Source organism: Dreissena polymorpha, chromosome 13, assembly GCF_020536995.1.
Source record: "Dreissena polymorpha isolate Duluth1 chromosome 13, UMN_Dpol_1.0, whole genome shotgun sequence".
Classification (NCBI taxonomy): domain Eukaryota; kingdom Metazoa; phylum Mollusca; class Bivalvia; order Myida; family Dreissenidae; genus Dreissena; species Dreissena polymorpha.
Window position 1 is genome coordinate 52,682,853 of NC_068367.1, and position 19,801 is coordinate 52,702,653.

The following is a 19,801-nucleotide window of genomic DNA, read 5'->3' on the forward strand; positions in this document are numbered from 1 at the left end:
TAGCACTACTACTACTGCTACTTCTGCAGCTGCTGCTACTACGTCTACTTCTATTACTACTAATGCTAATACTACTACTTCTACTACTACTACTACTACTACTACTACTACTACTACTACTACTACTACTACTACTACTACTACTACTACTACTACTACTTCTACTACTACTGCGACTACTGTTTTTTCCAAGTATAAAATTTCCACCAGTCTTAAGACTTAAGATGAAATTGAGTCTTCAACGAATACGTGTCATTTCGTTTGTGTTGTACGTATTTTTAGTTGATCGCGTTAGCGGCCAGCTAAATTTACAGAGCATATTTTGCAAATCGGTATGTGTTTTGAAGGCTTAAGTACGGAAAGAACCGCATCTCACTTTGCTAGGCACGATTACCGCTGCCTGTCTGCAAGCAGACGACATATGATTCAACTCTAGCAGTGATTGTATTTACCCTGTACCAGTTAGTGTATATACCAGCTTGTAGAACGACATTGGCCAGTCTAGTGTTCATCATTGAAATCTATATATTGGCTGCTTTCAGGGAAAATGGGGCTTAATGCACGTCAAATAAGATTAGCCAGTGCACATTGATTAGCCAGTGCAATGTGCACGAGCTAATCAAGAACGACAACAGCGAACAACTTCAGTGCTTACAGCACTTTGATTTACCTCTTCCACGCATAAACGTAATTTTGAATACATGGCGCAAATGTATTTTAAATGTTTATGAATATATGAAACACAGCCAATAACCATTCAAGTATTTAAAGGTTTAAAAAATAAGTTGGTTTTATACCGGATGTACAAAATCTTCAACAGATAAATATATGTCCAAAATGTATTTCTGAAACAAATTCTTTATTGGTATGGCTACAAGTGAAAATGACATGCGCTTTTGAACCTTCTTGATGGCTTCATGCTGTCTCCGAAAAACCACATTGTATGTTCATTTTAAACAAGCATGTCGTGTTGTTGTTTTTTCAAACAATAACAGTAGATCATGTATGTCACACGTGCCATTCTGATTATTACGCTTTGAGCTGCGTGAAGTTGGCACTGCCATCGACAATCGACATTCGAATATCGAACTGGGGCGTTTGTCGAGCCAGCTCTGACACCGACATTCGGCAAAAGTCCCGAATATCGAGCTGGGACGAATGACGAGCTAGCTTTTATATCGACATGCGGCAAAAGTCCCGAATATCGAGCTGGGGCGAATGTCGAGCCAGGTCTGACATCGACATTCGGTACTTGTCCCGAATATTGAGCTGAAGCGAATGTGGAGCCAGCTCTGACATCGACATTCTGCAAAAGCCTCGAATATCGAACTGGTGCGAATGCCGAGTCGGCTCGGACATTGACGTTCGGCCATTGTCCCGAACATCGAGCTGGGTTGAATGTCGAGCCAGCTCTGACATCGATATTCGGCAAAAATCCCTTATATCGATCTGGGGTGAATGTCTGGCCTGCTCTGACATACACATTCGGCAAAAGTCCCGAATACTAAACTAGGGTGAATGTCGTGCCTACTCTGACATAGACATTCGGCACTAGTCACGAATATCAAGCTGGGGCAAATGTCGAGCCAGCTGTGACATCGACATCCGGAAAAAGTCCCGTATATCGGGCTGGGGCGAATGTCGAGCCAGCTCTGACATCGACCTTGTGCAAAAATCCCGAATATCGAGCTGGGGCGAATGCCGATCCCACTCTGACATCGACATTCTACACTATTCACGAATATCGATCTGGGGCGAATGTCGAGCCAGCACTTACATCGACATTCGGCAAAAGTCCCGAATCTCGAGCTGAAACGAATGTCGAGCCAGCTCTGGCATCGACATTCGGCAAAGTCCAGTGTATTTTTTTACATCGTCGGCAGACTGTGATGTGGTTGTCGCGGCTGCATTGTCATACAAAGTTTGTGCATATTATGATTGGAAACATGTTTTTCGTATGATATTACTAAAACATTTGCTGGCGAAAACATTCAATTAATTTTCAATTACGGCATGTTTATTTGATGCTACTTAATTTATGTCTTATCAGTCGTTATAATATGTAACTTAACATGGGTGGAGGGCATGCGTATACGAGACTTAACTGCGTTTAAGTGAGGTTGTTTGTAACTGACTTACAAAACGGCGTCGTTTTTGTTATTTTCGTAAGGAAGAAGCGCGTATTTTTTTACCGCGTAGACACTTTATATGTTTATGTATTGTAAATGAATACGCCCTTTGGGCTTTTCTGTGTGCATGGTTCCCTTTTTTTTTTCAAGATCGAAAACGTCGAAAAAAAGTTATTTAAAGAAGCGCGTTCACAAATGCGTCGTTTATTTACTTGACTTACGAGATTGGGTATGCATGGATAATATATTATCTGATATTTAACCGTATTTGCGCATATTAACATTAAAATAAAACACAAATCACGATTATCTTAATTTCCCGACGTTTTTTTCTATAATAATTAATATATTGAAGATATAAGAGTGTAAATCCCCCTTTCGGAAACTAACTTGTTTATGCACATGTTATGCTCAGACTTTCAAACGAAAAACTCAGCTCATACCTATGTTAGACGGTTTTACACGACATTACTGTTGTGAATGATTTCCGCATTGGTACGAACGTATTGAAGATCTTTTTTGTCATTAGAGGTCAGGAGTTAACATTGTATATTGCTTTGCAATTGACGCAGTATGTAATATGTGATGAATTGCTAGTTTTAAGTTATTATATCTAAGGTGAAATACACTGCTGCGATTGTTTTCTCACATATTTAACACAGTAATTTAAGGCATTTGATGGTATTTTTATACAGTGTAATTTTTCAACGTGCATTTTAAATACGTATCAAGAGTATACCTAAAACGGAATACAACGCTTTCTATTTCCCGGTAACAAAACGATAGTTAAAGGTTTAAAATAGAACGCGTAACTAAGTGTGTGCATTTTTAGAAAGCGAAAGGTACATGACAATCCAACTATCAAACAAAGTACAAGTGCCACGCCAGGTAAAACACAATACAGTCCATTTGACTTGCAATATAAGTGGAATGAACAACCAAAAAAGGTAAAGCCTGTTCAATACATTACAATGTTGATTTTAGAAAATACTTACAGTAGTAAGATTCGGAATAAGTTTTAGCAATTCGGAATACATGACTGACTCGATTTGCAAATCAGTGCATTAAGTGTTAATTGCAGATTCAAAAATATGTGTTTATTGAATATAAGGAAATTTAAAGCGTTTTGCCACAACGATACTGATACATGTATATAACTTTGATGTGACACATTTTGGAAGACCTACAAGTTCTGTAGTTGGTGAAAGTGGACTTGTAGTGGATAGAAAGAGTTGTGCAAAGGCAATACATTATATGATTTTTTAGAGAAATGTTATACAGGTATTTAATTGTTCTTTTATTTATTTTGTAAATACAAATTATTTGAGACGGTTGTTTTGAGGAAAAAACATATAAGTTCATCCAAACATTAGTTGTTTCAAACATTACATGCTTATCTTTTATTATTTCAAGTGTCGAATTGTTTGTTTCCGAAATGCAATCTCCATGCAGAGTTGTTGTTCCTTGCTCTCACATACTATGAACGACAACTCTGCATGGAGATTGCATTTCGGAAACAAAGCTGGTTCCCGTCAAATCACTGCGCGGAGGATGTCCGAAATGGTGATTGGTGATGATGATGATGATTGGTGATGATGATGATGATGATTGGTGATGATGATGATGATGATGATGATGATGATGATGATGATGATGATGATGATGATGATGATGATGATGATGATGATGATGATGATGATGATGATGATTATGATTATGATTATGATTATGATGATGATGATGATGATGATGATGATGATGATGATGTTAAAAATAAAAAAAATAATTATAAGTTTTATCATAATTATTAATAATACGATTGTAATATTAATATGAAAAAAATATTCGACTCTTGACCAGTTGCCGGGCGTTAAATAGAATAATACACACACCCCGCAACTGAGTTTTAGGAAGGTCGCCGTGGTGTAATGGATATGGTGTCCGCCTTGCGACCGGGAGGTCACGGGTTCGATCCCCACCGTGGGAGCGTTCTTTAGATTTCCCCCAAAGACACCAAGTACTGGTTCTAGGCCCAGGAAACGGACTCGAGAGCGTTAATATAAGCCTAAGGCTTTCGACGCAATCGAGCTAAAATAAATAGGTTTAAACTAACTGAGTTTTATATCGTCGCCACATAACTGGGTCTTCTATCGACATCCCGCTATACTTTCCAACTATACTGGGAACGCGCGTCAAGCAGTTAAAGTTTTGCGCACAATTAGTTGTTTTTATACTGGATACACACAATCTACAACAGATAACTATATGTTTAGATTGTATTTCTGAAACAAACGATTTATTGTTATGCCGAAGTTACGGAAGTTACGGGCGCTTTGAACCTTTGCTTATTTTGGTAAAAACAACGAATCAAATTTTCATACCGCATAATAATGTTAAGAAAAGTAATAATATGTTAATAAAAATGCACAAAGAAAACTAAGTATATAAGACTTCCCTGTAAGTATGCAGCAACATCACGAAAATCCGGTAAATATGTCCAGTTGTCTTTATTTAGAGAAATGTGTATGCCATAAGTCCACTTTCAAGTTATTTATTTTTCTGTTCATTTTTTTTTCAATTGAGCCTTTAAATAGTGCATGTGTTTTTGTATTTTATCTACGTAATTACCACTACGATACAATTAAAAAAAATGTGTTCCTTAATGATTATTTGTAACAGATTCAATAGCCGGTCAAGAAGTAACAGTTTTACAAACAATAAGGTGTTATTATACTGAATATACATTATAAACAAAAGATAAACACATTTCCAAACTGTCTTTCTGAAACAAACGTTTTATTGGCATGCCGACATACGAAAATAACGGTCGCGTTTCAATATTCGTTCCCGCATACTACTTCCACGTTTAAAATAAGGTGTTTATTTTTTAATGTGGATAAATTTCACTTTAGTATTTTTTCCGCTGTTTAAAAAAAGGAAATAAAATATTTTTATATATACAAAAAGCATTTTATAAGTGTCGTTTATCTTTTCGACGTTTTAATAGCATTAGACACGCAATATCAGACTGTACGTTCGAACGTCGTTTTATGTCTACGAAGGAAACAAATAACGTAATAGCTTTTAGTATCTCCGTCCAACAACTTACAACATATCGGCTTCGCTTCTGCTGATTTATTTAAATTCATACTCATTTACATTTTTTGTTACTTACAAAAAATGATGGGATACAGATTCTTGATATAACCGAATCGGAATTGAAAATGGTGGAAGACCATATGGGTCATCACCTTAACGTCCACAACGATGTTTACAGACAACAAAGCTCTATGCTAGAAAAAAAGAAGGAGGCAAGGTTATAAGTTGCCACGAAAATGGACATTAAATGATAAATAATGATGTTTTTTTACTGAGATTCATTTAACAAATTTAATCGATATGCTTTGTTTAGATTAATATTGTTATTATCAAATTTGATGGAACCATTTACTGAATATACACCTTATCATTTAATAAGTATTTTATTATAGATATGCCCCAACCTGTTAAGAGCGTCAGTTTATCAGATAGTGAACGAAAATATAGTAATAATTGAATATTAAATCGCCTAAAAGAATTTTATTTAGGACACAGGTAATGCAATTTTTTATTCTTTGTAAAGTGCATATGATGTATATTTAAAAACTACACAGATTTATCTTCATTCATTGAGGTCATATAGAACGAAAGCTCAGCAAGCTTGCATCATGCTGCATCTTTCAGGTGTGTTTATAAATAATAACACGCATGTTGTTGTTATTATTTTTTACAATAAACAGATAAATATTATTTATCCCAAATGCCGTTATGTTTCAAAGATTTCCCAACATACAGTGTAGTTTGGAATATAAAGTGGTTAATTATTTAAGTATCTAATTAATAACTATTGGTTTTGTTACGATGCTTAATCAGTATTGCATCGAAAAATACTGTATAGAGTAAAAAGCATATAAAATTAATTGTTACATTTAAACCATATTTGAATAAAACATAAATATTGTGGCAGCTTTGTTGCCTGCTCGTTTCTCAAACGATCGTATGATGTAATAATAAACACATCGGCACTTATCAAATGATTGTTTCATTTGTTAAAGTTTATTTTTTTGACAAAGTCCGATGACCGAGAATCTTTAGCAGGGACTATACTAATGCAAAAAATGCAACACAACGAAAAACAGACAGGACCTGGATTTTTATAAAATGTTACGTCCTTTAAACGAAAAATACCATTAAACCGCAAAGTGTCGTCTCTGATTAGCCTGTGCGAACGGAACAGGATTATATGTGACGATACTTAAGTATATGCATTAAACCCCGTTTTCCCAAAGCGAGGCTCGTATTAAAGTCATCGGATAAGAAGTCTTGTTTGAACAAAGAGCGAGGAATAAATAACCACTAATGTAAATGTCAAAATATGTAAGAGAAAATGTTTTACCTCGTTAAGTATCATGACTCTAGTCTCCTAAGCACACGATTTGGAGTATTATCATAAAGTACAAAATGGTGATAAGAACTGCTCAGTATTTTTAAGTATTAAAGGTATTTGAAGGAGGGACCATTCTATGGGAACAATGGGTATGTGAGAAGGTCATTTTTTTAGCCTCGCTCTAAGCAAACGGGGCTTAATGCATGTGCGTAAAGTTTCTTCAAAATAGCCCCGTGCAGTACGCACAGGCTAATCGGGGCCGACACTTTCCGCCTAGATCAGTGTTTTTTAAATGAGAATTTAGAAGGGAATAACAAATCCGTAAAGCGAAAAGTGTTGTCCCGGATTTGTCTGCGCGGATTTCAATGCTAATCTGTGTTGTCCCGGATTTGTCTGCGCGGATTTCAATGCTAATCTGTGACGACACTTTTCGCACATGCATTGAACTCGTTTTTTCCAGACCGTGGCTCATTTATAAAAAAATTCTGCAGTAACGCCAGAGATTTAGAAAACAGCACAAACAAGTAATCTTACAATTCAATATTTAATTTCTACCTTCCTTAATTTTAATTGTGCTGGAATATTGGAATATTGGTAGTTTGTCGGATAGTCCTGAAAAGAAATGCTCACGAAAATTTTCGTACGGTTTTTACTTAATGAATCATGAGCAACAGCTATAACACAATATATGACCCGCGAAAATGGGTCTTATGCCACATGCGGACAGCGTAGCTCCAACTATATATATAAGAACGGTCTAAGTCTAGCAATCAAGTGGTCCCGGGCTTGATCCTAACGGGTTTCATGGAGCCATCTTAAGATCTCTTAATACATCAAGGACCATTCCGACAATTGTTTGTCGATAAGCGTAAAGCTTTTGATGCATCGAGATAAAGTAATAGGTTTTAAATGATCCTTCCACGCAAACATAGTTAACATATTTTGAAAACAATTAGACCAGTATACTGGTATTTACGAAATGACGTGTTATGCACTTAACTTAACGCTGATCGATATATCCTGAGTGTTCTCCGTCCTATTTCGTCATTTATATTCATTATACGCAAGGTACTGTTGATATTTCATATTGTGAAAGATCACTATGTGTAACAACTTTATTTGTATTTAATATGTTATTCAAGTTTATTATATTTTCGTGCAATTGAGCTTACCTATATATGTGTAATATATAGCAGGTGATGCTTAGAATTAAATAACGACTTGTCCCAAAAATATGTTACAAAGCAATAGAGTTGAAACCTGCTTTCATGTTTGGTTACCTCTGACCCCATTAAAATATTTGTGAAAATAATAGGCACGCATCTACATTTTTAGGCAAATAACTTGCTTTATGAAGTGGTATCGTTTTCGATACTTTAGACATTGTATACAATACAAGTATTAACATTAAAATTTACAGATGTAATATAAGTGTCATCTTTAATAGTATCATTATGGGGTTTAGTAAGTTTGTATTAACTCTAATTTATATTTTTTATAATTTTAATAATTTACAGTTACAGAAAGAAGTGTTAAGCCATTACATTGCGTCAAAATTTATTTTTTTTAGAAATAAAACCGCGTCGGAAAATAAAATAATCTTGAATTGTGTTATACTTTACATTATACATGCGCAAATTCTGTGTATTATAAGAGAACGCATATTCTGTGCATTAAAAGAGAAATTATATTAGTGTATCCAATTGTACTAAGGTCAGGTAAGTCATCATCATCATCATCATCACCATCGTCATCATCATCATCATCATCATCATCATCATCATCATCATCATCATCATCATCATCATCATCATTATCATCATCATCATCATCATCATCATCATCATCATCTTCATCACTATGATCATCATCGTCATCATCATGATTATCATCATCATCATCATCGTCGTCATCATCATCAGCATCAGCAGCAGCAGCAGCAGCATCACCAATATTCATCATCATTATCAGCATTATCATCATTATCAATCCCGGGGGAAATAAGGGACTACGGTACAAAAATCCTCCTCCAGTCAGGTATGTTGTGTGCTGCTGAGAGTAATTCATACTTTTATGGGAAAGGATGTCCACTCTTTTACATTATCAAATTATTTTTTTTCTGACGGCCTCGACATTGACCTCCCTCTAGCGTGTCCTGGAAAACAGTCTTGCACAGAGACTTGTGTCTGTTGACGTGTCCAAGCCAAGCCAGCTTTCGTCGTTAGACGGTCGCCAGTAGGGATTCTTGTGGACCAACAAGTGATGCAGTCATGTTCCGGCGTATTCGTTGGTCATGTGCTACGTATAGGAAATGCGGAGCAGTCTTCAGAGACATTTTTGTTCAAATGCCTGTACCCTGCGTTCTGTGTCCGCTCGAAGCGTCCATGTCTCGCAGCCGTGGAGAAGGATTGAGCTTACGATGGACTTGAAGTGCCTGTACGTGGTGGGGAAGCTGATGGAAATGCTTGTCCACAACCTGCTCAGTCTGGCCATCGCTGCGGTCGCCATGGAAATTCGTATGACTAAGTCAGTGAAAATGATTCAGTTTAATAACTTCTTTTTCTTTCAAGTTTACAAAGCGTATGTTGCACTTAATTGCATATTACTCATATTTACCCACATTGCAATTTGCAAATTAAATTAAATTGTTCACCTTATTGTTTTGTTTTTCGTGACCATAATACTAGTAAATGTGTTTTGTTTATTATTAAATATGGTTGAGTGTTTTATTTTACACCATTTGTTTTATTTTTTGTTGTTTTCCAAATTGTGTGTTAAGAGAGGTGATTATTTTGTATAGATGATATACCGACATGTTTAATTTATACATGTAAAGAAACTTGTGAATATTGAATGCATTCAAAACCATAATGCGGTCCTAATTTATAAGATTCTTTGAAGTTACAGTTGTTTTGTTAAGGAACATTGAACCCGATTTTTTTTAAACATTGGAATTACTGTTAGTCAATGAAAAGTGAACAATAAAAGTTTACTGTACTTCTGTTTTGTTTGTTTGTTTTGATTCAACATTACTTTACATGTATAATATATATTTACATGCACCCATCGAGTTGCGGATCTCCAATTAGTGGAGAAGAATTGAATCAATGATGATATAAACTTTCAATGTCAAAAGTTTTTATTCTTTATCTATAAGTTATATGTTTATCTCAGAAACCTAAAACACATATTGTATTTCATCAGCATACTCAAATTATCAAGTCAGAACACCGTACTGTATATTCACCTCTGTTTGTAAACTATATTCGCGTTTACTTTCGAAAAGAAAAAAAGAGTCAATGGCGGGATAAATACAATATCGGGTAAATGTCAGCACATATAAGTTTACTTTCTCGGCACGAAAACTCAAAGCGACAATGCTTCTGCTTTATGTTCTCTACGTGTAGCTAAATAAGCGTATATATTATCTAGTATTTTCTATACGCATGATATCATAAGCAATCGGTAGTGAATTAAAATGCTCATTAAATTACAATGATTTTTTGTTAAGTTACTGTATCTTCATACTCGTAATCTGCGTTAAGATAATAACATGGCAATAATTATAATTAAATCCAAGTAAAATCACAAATAAGCACAAAACATCGATTTATAAAAAAAGAAATAAATTTAAAACTTACCCAAACCTTATATCACAATGTTAAATGCAATTTATTTTGTATTATATTTATAGATGAATGATGCCGAATCTGGCACTTTGTTCACCACATTAAACATATTGTTGTCCAATTCATTTTATCATTGTTACTTGGTAATTTTTGTTCTGATATTTTTCAATATTATGCGAAAGTCATTATCCAGATACGTTTTCTATAAGTGGTGTCTGATATACATTGTATTCCATGTGATCAGGGCATTGGAAAATACGTCTCTGTTAGGGATACTGTGTGTCTAATTGGTCTTTTAACTTTAATATTTATCATGACCTATAACCTAGAACGAAGTATCTGGTCGAGCGCAAGACTTATCTGGTCTCGTCATAGTTTTCATTTCTGCAAGGAAACTATAACTTATTTTAAAAGAAATCCACAGACCACCATGGTAATATGTACGCCCTCCAGCGAGGAACTCTATTTACAAATTACACTTTTACGGAAAGTAGTATACCTCTGAAAATAAAACTTCCGTTGAATTATGTCAGAACAAAAATGGAAGATGTTAGACATAATAATTATATGTTGTAGTTTTTTAAGGAAAGGGATAAAAACATTAAAAAATTCCGTCTTCAATACCTTAAAATTGGCATACCATACAAATGATCTAGTATCCATTTTTTATATCAAAGAAAATCCATTTAAAAGTTACGCAAAATATTTATAGTGAAAAATGTTAACATGTAATATAAATGTCATCATTAATAATATGATTATGGAGTTCCGTAGTTTTGAATGTACTTTAATGACTATGTTTATATTAATAGTAGTAGTAGTTATAATAATAATAATAATAATAATAATAATAATAATAATAATAATAATAATCATTATTATTATTATTATTATAAAATAATTATCATGCTAATAATATTTATTATAATTATAATAATACTAATAATAATAATGATTATAATTTTTTTATTATTATAATAATAATTGTTATTATTATTATTATTAAAAAACGAAAATAATTATAGGATTTAGGGTAAATTCAAAATTACGGAACTCCATAATAATTATAATAATAATATAATCATAATTATTATTATCAATTATTATTATTATTATTATTATCATAATCATCGTCATTATCACAAGTTTGCTTATTTAATTTAACTTTTCGATGATAATTTAACATGTTAACAATGAGATAATTTAATTTTATTATATTATTATATTCCAGCAACCAGAAAGTAGTTATTATTATAGCAATATTACTTATTTAATTCAATCAAAAATATCGTACGGAACTTAAATGTAGCAAACGTAATTTGTTCAGAAATATAATAATTATTTGAATTTAGTCCTGAAGTTGTTGGTCTTTATATAGCATATATACAAACACCCTGCAACAAGGTTTTATATCGTCGCCACATAACTAGGTCGTGTATCGACACCCCGCTATACAGGGAATGTCAGTATATATATATATATATACAAGGTAGGTATCTCTTGACACAGAACAATCTCCTATATCAACATGTTAAAGCCATTAAGTGCCTAAATCGCGGTAGCTATATACCATTTTGTTAGGAAAGGTTGCCTAATGACGAAAACTGGCCACGAACGGCTACTTGCCAACATAAACTACAAGAAAACACTTCTCGAACTCGGAGAAATGATAGGTTTGCTCTCGTCTGACCGAATGTTCAGTGCCGATTTTTACAAGAGTAAAAGTATCGACATACCCCAGCTTCCGAACATAATCCGCATAATTACAAATATATTAACAAATAAATTAAATATACCTTGTAAAGGAACTTATTTATTTATTTTAATTAAAAGTGATAACGATTTTTTTTAGCGTGTTATTTTGTCGTGACGGAAGAGGTTTTATTTTAATGTAGACACCAAGAACATCTGTATACGGTTTCTTCTTACTTACGATATTTATTCAAAAATTCACTATTAATTTTTACTATAAAGATTCCGCAGTACCAAAATACATGTGTCACTTTGTTTAAAAACATACGTAAATTGCGACGTGCTTTATGTTCATAAAATAAAAATTATCCCGTAAATTAACCTTTCCTGAATTAAACAACCGAATCATTTCGGTCAGATACGATGCTGGTATGTAGCCTTAATATGCGTAGATAGCCGATGCTAAAATGCGATTTAACATTGTCATCATTATAAACTATTCTAAAACGCGGGCAAACGTTAAACACATGTGGTGCGCATAATTGCTTGAAAAACACACTAATTTGTTAAACAATGGCTTGTCAATTACCCACCATTATTTATGTGTGTATTGAAACAGTATAATGTATAACCGTGTTTTTATTAAGATGTAACTCAAATGGACCTTTTAATATTCGTGTCCATGGCTGTTTCACGCAATCTTATGACATTTAGATCTTTTGCAATAAGTAAATAAAGCCATTCAACTAATATCAAAGGTAAACCATATTCAACTCCAAGCATGTGTTGAGTAGTAGAATATCCTTGGCAGGGGCTTGTTACAAACATCTTTGTCAATTAGAACTGAGTCTTGTTATTTAACATGCACGTACTACACCGTGCCGGTGTGTGTTTAGAATTAAAGTATATGTGTTCCATTATTTTGTTTTTGCTGCGCAGAAACACAACGAATTGGACATGAAACCCGTAATTATAGTAATTGTGCCAAAGTAACACAACTAGACCAAAACGCATTTTATTTTAATCAATAATCATGTCAAATTTTCCAATTGACAACATGAAATAAAATTGATCTAAAAATAACGAGTAGTGTGTAGTGTCTAATGTCGGAATTCAATATCTATCCGTTTTTTTGACGTTGACATGCCAACCATTTATTATATAATTAAATACACACATCAACAGAGGTTCAAATGCGCTTAATACCTAAGGGCATGTTGTTTGCAAATTGATCATTCACAACATATACGTACACACTTTAATAACGACTCAACAAAATCGATTTATGTTTGAGGCAATTTTGGAATCTTTGAACAATGCTTATGATAATTCTTTAACAAAGACCCATGGGCACAAAACACATTTTCTTAAACAGTACAAGCAACCCATCAGGATACAAAACAAGAACGGAATAAATGCATGCGTTAAACATGCCCACAATGAAGCATCGTATTATATTAGATCATGAGTTTACACCTGTTGTAATGTCAATGGAAGTGACAGTAATCATCGGCGCGGAGATACGCATTCGTTATGCTTGAAGGTGTAGGGATCTCTTATTACTCAACAGCAATCCTACGTATTGTGTTAAATGTTTATGACAGTTGATCTTAACTTAGAAGATCAATGCTCATGTTACTACCATTAATTCACACCTGTTTGTCAAATCTATAAGAACTTTCACGTTGTTACACCCCGAGTTGTAAGGATATATAGTTCACACAGACATGAAGAATAGTGTGATGATGTTTTAAATAAGATATTTACAAGAATCAATATAGTGCACATGTTAGCTCAACGTCTAGTTTTGCGTTACAAAACATCAAACTTCCTGGCCTACATTCATGTCATGCTTCCATTTTTATTGTTAAAAAAAACCCACATGTTTGTTTATTTCGGAATTGTACTTACAGAAAACAACAATGCTTCAGATTTAACACGGTATGTATTAGTTATTGCTATTATATAAATATAAACATATCTTTATTAGTTTCATAGCGTATGTTAACCGTAACGGAATTAAAACATACTTGCTTGTTAGGGCTAGTCAAATACCTTTGTAATATATGTTAGATACTTAATTTTCAAAGTGAAAACATGTGATTACAAATTGTGCGTATTAATTGAACGTATTATGTTTAAAACACTTAGAACATTTAAATAAAGTATGTTATATCTTGATTATGTTCTTCTATTTTTATAAAATATGCACGGTTTTAATTTATTTTAAAACATATTTCGAGTCAATGTGTAAAGTAACATTATTATACGCTTATTATACGATTGGTTGGATAATTGGGTATTTTTGAACAACTAAATTCAAATTAAAATACGGCCACTACAAACAATACTGCTATAGATTGATAAATGTTTAGTGAAACTTAAATCAATGAGTTCTCGCTTAGAAACTTAAGTTGTTTTTATAAACAAAATTCGGCTCGTATTTACATCCCAGGTTGTGCTAAAATTGGTGTATTTCCTTGTGGTTGATAAGTGTTTTGTCTGAAGTAGTATTGAATATTACCACGATGTTTCACAATTGGTTACGTTGTAACGGTAATGTGCATAACCGTTGGCAGAATGGTTTTGTTCGTTTTTTTCTTCGTTCATTATATGGCTTATAACGATTATATTTAAGTAGTTAAAAAAAGCAAGATATAACAAATGCAATGAATTTCAAGAAACATCTTGATCGGTGCTTAAACCTGATGAGTAATTTAAACACATTATTTGGCCAGTCTTTGAAAGTTTACGGGCTTGTCTTGTGGCGTTCACGCATTAACAAACTTACAGATACCGGAAGACAGGCAGTTCAGTTGAAGTTTCTGAAAATTATATTAGGGGTAAAAGCCAGTACGGCATCTTGCATTATATACGGAGAAACTGGAGTAAAGCCCCTCCAAATTGACATTGAAACTAGAATGATTTCCTTTTGGTCTAAATTGGTCCATCCATTGTGTTTTAAATTGTCATATCAAATCTACAACACCTTATTTAATATACATGCAATAGAAAATGCTAAATTTGACTGGATAGAGTGCATCCGAAACGTTTTTGTTAAATGCGGAATGATGAATATTTGGCAGTCTCATGATTTTCCGAATTGCACCTGGCTCAGTCAAAGCGTGAAACAAAAACTTTCAGATCTGTTTATTAATGAATGGTACTCAGATATACATAATTCTAGTAAATGCAGTAATTATAGGCTAATTAAAGACACATTTGGGTTCGAATCATACCTTGTTAAAACTCCAGATAAATTTTTAAAATACATTATACAAATTCGGACAAGAAATAACAGGTTACCTGTCGAAACTGGAAGTTGGTACGGAATAGAATCGAACCAAAGACTGTGTAATTTATGTAACTCCAATAATCACATTGGTGATGAATTCCATTATTTACTTGAATGTAATGCCCTTAAAGATCTAAGAAAACGTTTTATTGATAAAAAATATTACACAAGACCTAATACTATTAAATTTAAATTGTTAATGTCCATCGATTATCATACTAACAGTAATTACAGAAAACTATGTATGTTCATTAAGGAAATATTGAAACAGTTTTAATTAAGAACTTATATTTTTCTGGTGTTGTTTTTCTATACAATCAAATAGTGTATGTTGTTACCCCCATGTGATTGATGCTTAACTTCTAAACATTCTCTCCCTTTAAATGTTTTTTTTTTTTGTTTAGTTTGCTATGTAATGGCCCCTTCAACTATGTATTTTTTAAATTATGTTTGTGTAACTTTTGCTCACACTGTCATGTTATGCATGAAATGAGCTTGAAATAAATAAACTTGGAAACTTGGAAACTTGGTTAAATATTTATAAATTGCATATGCTCACTACAAAATATAATTATATAAATCATAGCACGTGAAGTCCTTCAAACGGAACAATGAGGACAGCCGAATGCTCAATAGTTTAATTAAAATGCAGTATTATTAATCAAATAGTGTTTTATTATACGTTAAAAAGATCTTCTAAGCATTTATATAATATTCTGATTAATAAGTTATGCGCCGATTTATTGCACATATGTATCGACTGCACCCAACAATGGAATCATATAATAATTGAAGGAATAGTATGTTATACATTTATATGCACACATCAGAGAATGACATATGCGTTTGATGAAAAATTGAATGCACTACTAATATGTTTCTTTCTTGAATAAAGTGTTTATTTATTTTGAGCCATATTTAATTTATATGACTTTGACTACAACATTTATGACATATTTAGCATTGTATATATATATTGAAAAAAAAAAGCTTTTGTCTAAAAAATAAATGCCTAAATGAACAACGGTAAGATATCTGAAAAATCAAAACAAGTATCTGTGCTGCATTATATATATTTATACTCTTTGATTCCACTTTATATGCAAGTTATATGAGTTGACTGAGGTTAATACAAAGAAAACAAGTACAGATCGTACCAGATAAGGTAAGATAGGATATGTTTGCACAAGCAATTAGTTAATTGTATACTCGGTTGGTTATTTTGCATGCACCTATGTTTTTGTTTTTCTAAGAAGTATGGTATCAGTTATATTTAAATGCAGGTAAGACATATAGTAATGTACTAATTACATGAACTGTTGCTGATGTTATCGTTACAAATTAATTGATTCTGACTTAATAAGCCCAGTTGACTTATCCTAAGGGATATTAAATTATTATAACTCTCTTATTATAATCCTTTATTTGACGTTTCGGCATAATGCCTTTTTCAAAACAATGGAAATTATATGTAAACTACATGTTTACTTCTTTTGACTGCATAATGTAAATAACAAAGAAAATGTTTTTAAACGTCAAATGACGTTGTACATAATGGCTAAATAGTTTAAAAACATGTTTTATAGTATTAATGTTACATATATCTATGTAAATACAATAAAGCAACCATCGAGTATCGTGTCGTATACCTAGACAAATCTATAGCAACTATTGATTATCGTGTTGAAATACATTGGCTAATATTAAGGTATACAATGTATTGTATAAAGACAGAGCAAACATAGATAAATATATCCGAAGTGATGTATTTAACTAGTGTTAACATGTTTAATTTACACCATGCGTTATCTTCAAGCAGATTAATATTGCTCAATTCACACATGTGTTGCATTGAACCAGAGTAAATTGTTCAACTATGTTGCAATAAGTACAATGTAGAAACATAATACATAATGCATACTTTTGGTTTAGTTATAAGTGTTTATAGATTCCTTGCAATATATTTCAACAGAAATACGCACAATCCCCACAGCATGTATGATCATTAAAAAGCATGATACTTGTCTACTGACCTATACAAAATTGATTTTAATTGTCAATACTACATACACATCAACCAAACATCATTTATACAGCATATTTAATCAACGTTATTATTATGCTTAAGCATTCTATGTTCGCATATTCTAATGTAGATCTTTGACCAAACATCGTACATGATGTTTGCACATATGGTATTCCATAACGGACGATGACAACACAGAGCGGCGATGTGATACGGTTTAAATGTGCACAGTGTATAATCAAATTGCAAATATAGCCTAAATTTTGCGAGGCTTTAATTGCAATATTTTAATAGTGCGCATCGGTGTAGTAGTTGTAAACTATACAACGTAAGATACTTGGTTTAACCTGACTTTTCTTACATATAATGGTACGTGTAGTATTGAAATGATTATAGAACAAAAGGTTGCTTGTTAAACAAAATGGTATCCTTAAAAAATCGTTATTCTATAAAGCGCAATTGCGTGTTTATTTGTATTAGATTCATGTATCTTTAAACACTTAAAATATTCGTGTTCATTTAAAGACAACGTCAATATAAAAACATATATACCATTACATGTGTATTTTTCATCTAAGTCAATATGACTTGCACATAAAATTAAATCGCGATAATTGATATGATATATGTTGTTGCACTATTACCAAATTCTAAACCTCATACACACATGTAATATATACTTCAAACGCAACCTTAACTCAATACATATTTAAATAATATATACAAACTTGAGGTTGATTCCACAATATAGACACTATTTTGTAGCAAAAGGTATGTGGAACACCCATATATTCGAGCATATATTTTTTAGGTTGGATTGATTAAAATGTATGACTCTTGAATGCAGATAAGCAGTGTTTGCAGTTATAAATTGAGTTTCGTGAGTTTAATGCACAGTTGATTGTACCTTTTTATTTTAAATTGATTTCATCGCATACGAAAGGCACATGGAAACGCTCACGATTGGGTGGAGAACAAAGAACGCTCCCAAAGTGAGTATCGAACCTCCCTGTGACTAGGCGGCACCATATAAATTACGCCATGGCAACATCTGTGAGAATTCAAATATGCCGCCATACTTCACAGTTGCTCAAGTATGAAAGAAAATGCTTGTGAAAACTATATCCACAATGAGTGCTGTGTTCAAGAATCTCTCTGATTACGTTACACGTTATGTTAAACATCCATAATTTGGGATAAAACGTTATGCTATTTTGTTCTGGAAACTATTGTGTATGTTTAAACACCTATGTTTTTAATTTCAAAATAACATTTGCTAACAAGAATGATTGTTACGTACATATGCACAAACATAATGCTAAATTGTTTAGGCGATATAATACTTCAATTTGGACCATATATCAACCAATAAATGATGCATTATTAATTTATAATACACAACATCAAACCAAATATAAATGAAAACTTTAGTCTGGGTAAAAATGCGGTTTATCATTTAAAAACAAACGTTTCTCTTAGAATTCTGTTAAATTCTAATGTATATTATTCAAATATATATCTGAAGTATGCATTTGCTTCTGTCAGTCGAGTGAAGTGTGTTGTTTCTTCCAAAGCAATTAAACCTTAACCTCAACATAACATTTAATTAAACAACAATAAACTATCATCAGTGGCATACATAAACGTATGCCAGTAACATATACAACTAAACATTATTAAGACGAGAGGTGGTTTAAATGTCGATTTACATTTCTTAGAATCTGAAATAAATTAGTTTAGTAATCTATCAGTGGAAAAGGAACACGTGTTTACACATATGAAAATGTTGCTAAACTTTGCAAATATTCCATACGGTATAAATAGTTATAATTATGAATATCCGGATATCCGAATACTGGTTATGTATCCGGATATTAAAAGGTGATCCGAATACTTCATTAAGCGATATTGCCCCTTTTGCCATGTATGCCACGCTTTTCATCTAATATTTCGAAGTTAATATGTACGCAATACATCGTTGACAGACTGTCATAAATCAATTACTTTGTTTAACTCAGCGGATGCCCTCGACGGTACCTCACTCAACTTTGCGATAATAGCCTATTTTGCTAATTACCTACTTGCATCTCCGTTTTTTGTTGTATTGTCCTTTTTGACCGAGAATCGACACCAAAATGGCTATTTAATTTTAATTAAATTATGCATCAGTGTGAATAAATGTAGTATATACATTCAAATTAAAATTTGCCAAACAAACGCCAAAACTGATAACTACGCAATGTATTATCTTAAAGGTTCGGCATTAACATGTCAAGGCTGGGGTCAATTGCAGTACACAGATTCCGCCGAGAACAGAAGTTTAAGTACAAAATGTCTATCCCTCTGACAAGTGGGAAGTGTGTTCATCGAAATAATGCCGATAAACAGAAAATTTTTGCTCTTCAACACTAATACAGTCAATTACACAGGATCATGTCGTCGGGGCCGAACTAAGAAGACCACTTGACAGACTGACGCTGTTCCACAAGCTGCAAAGTCTCAGACATGAAGATAAAGGTTTCTAAGGAAGTTTGTAGAACTCAACAACACTGACATATAACAAACATTTGGCAAGCATCGCATTGCATAAGTTAATCAGTGAGA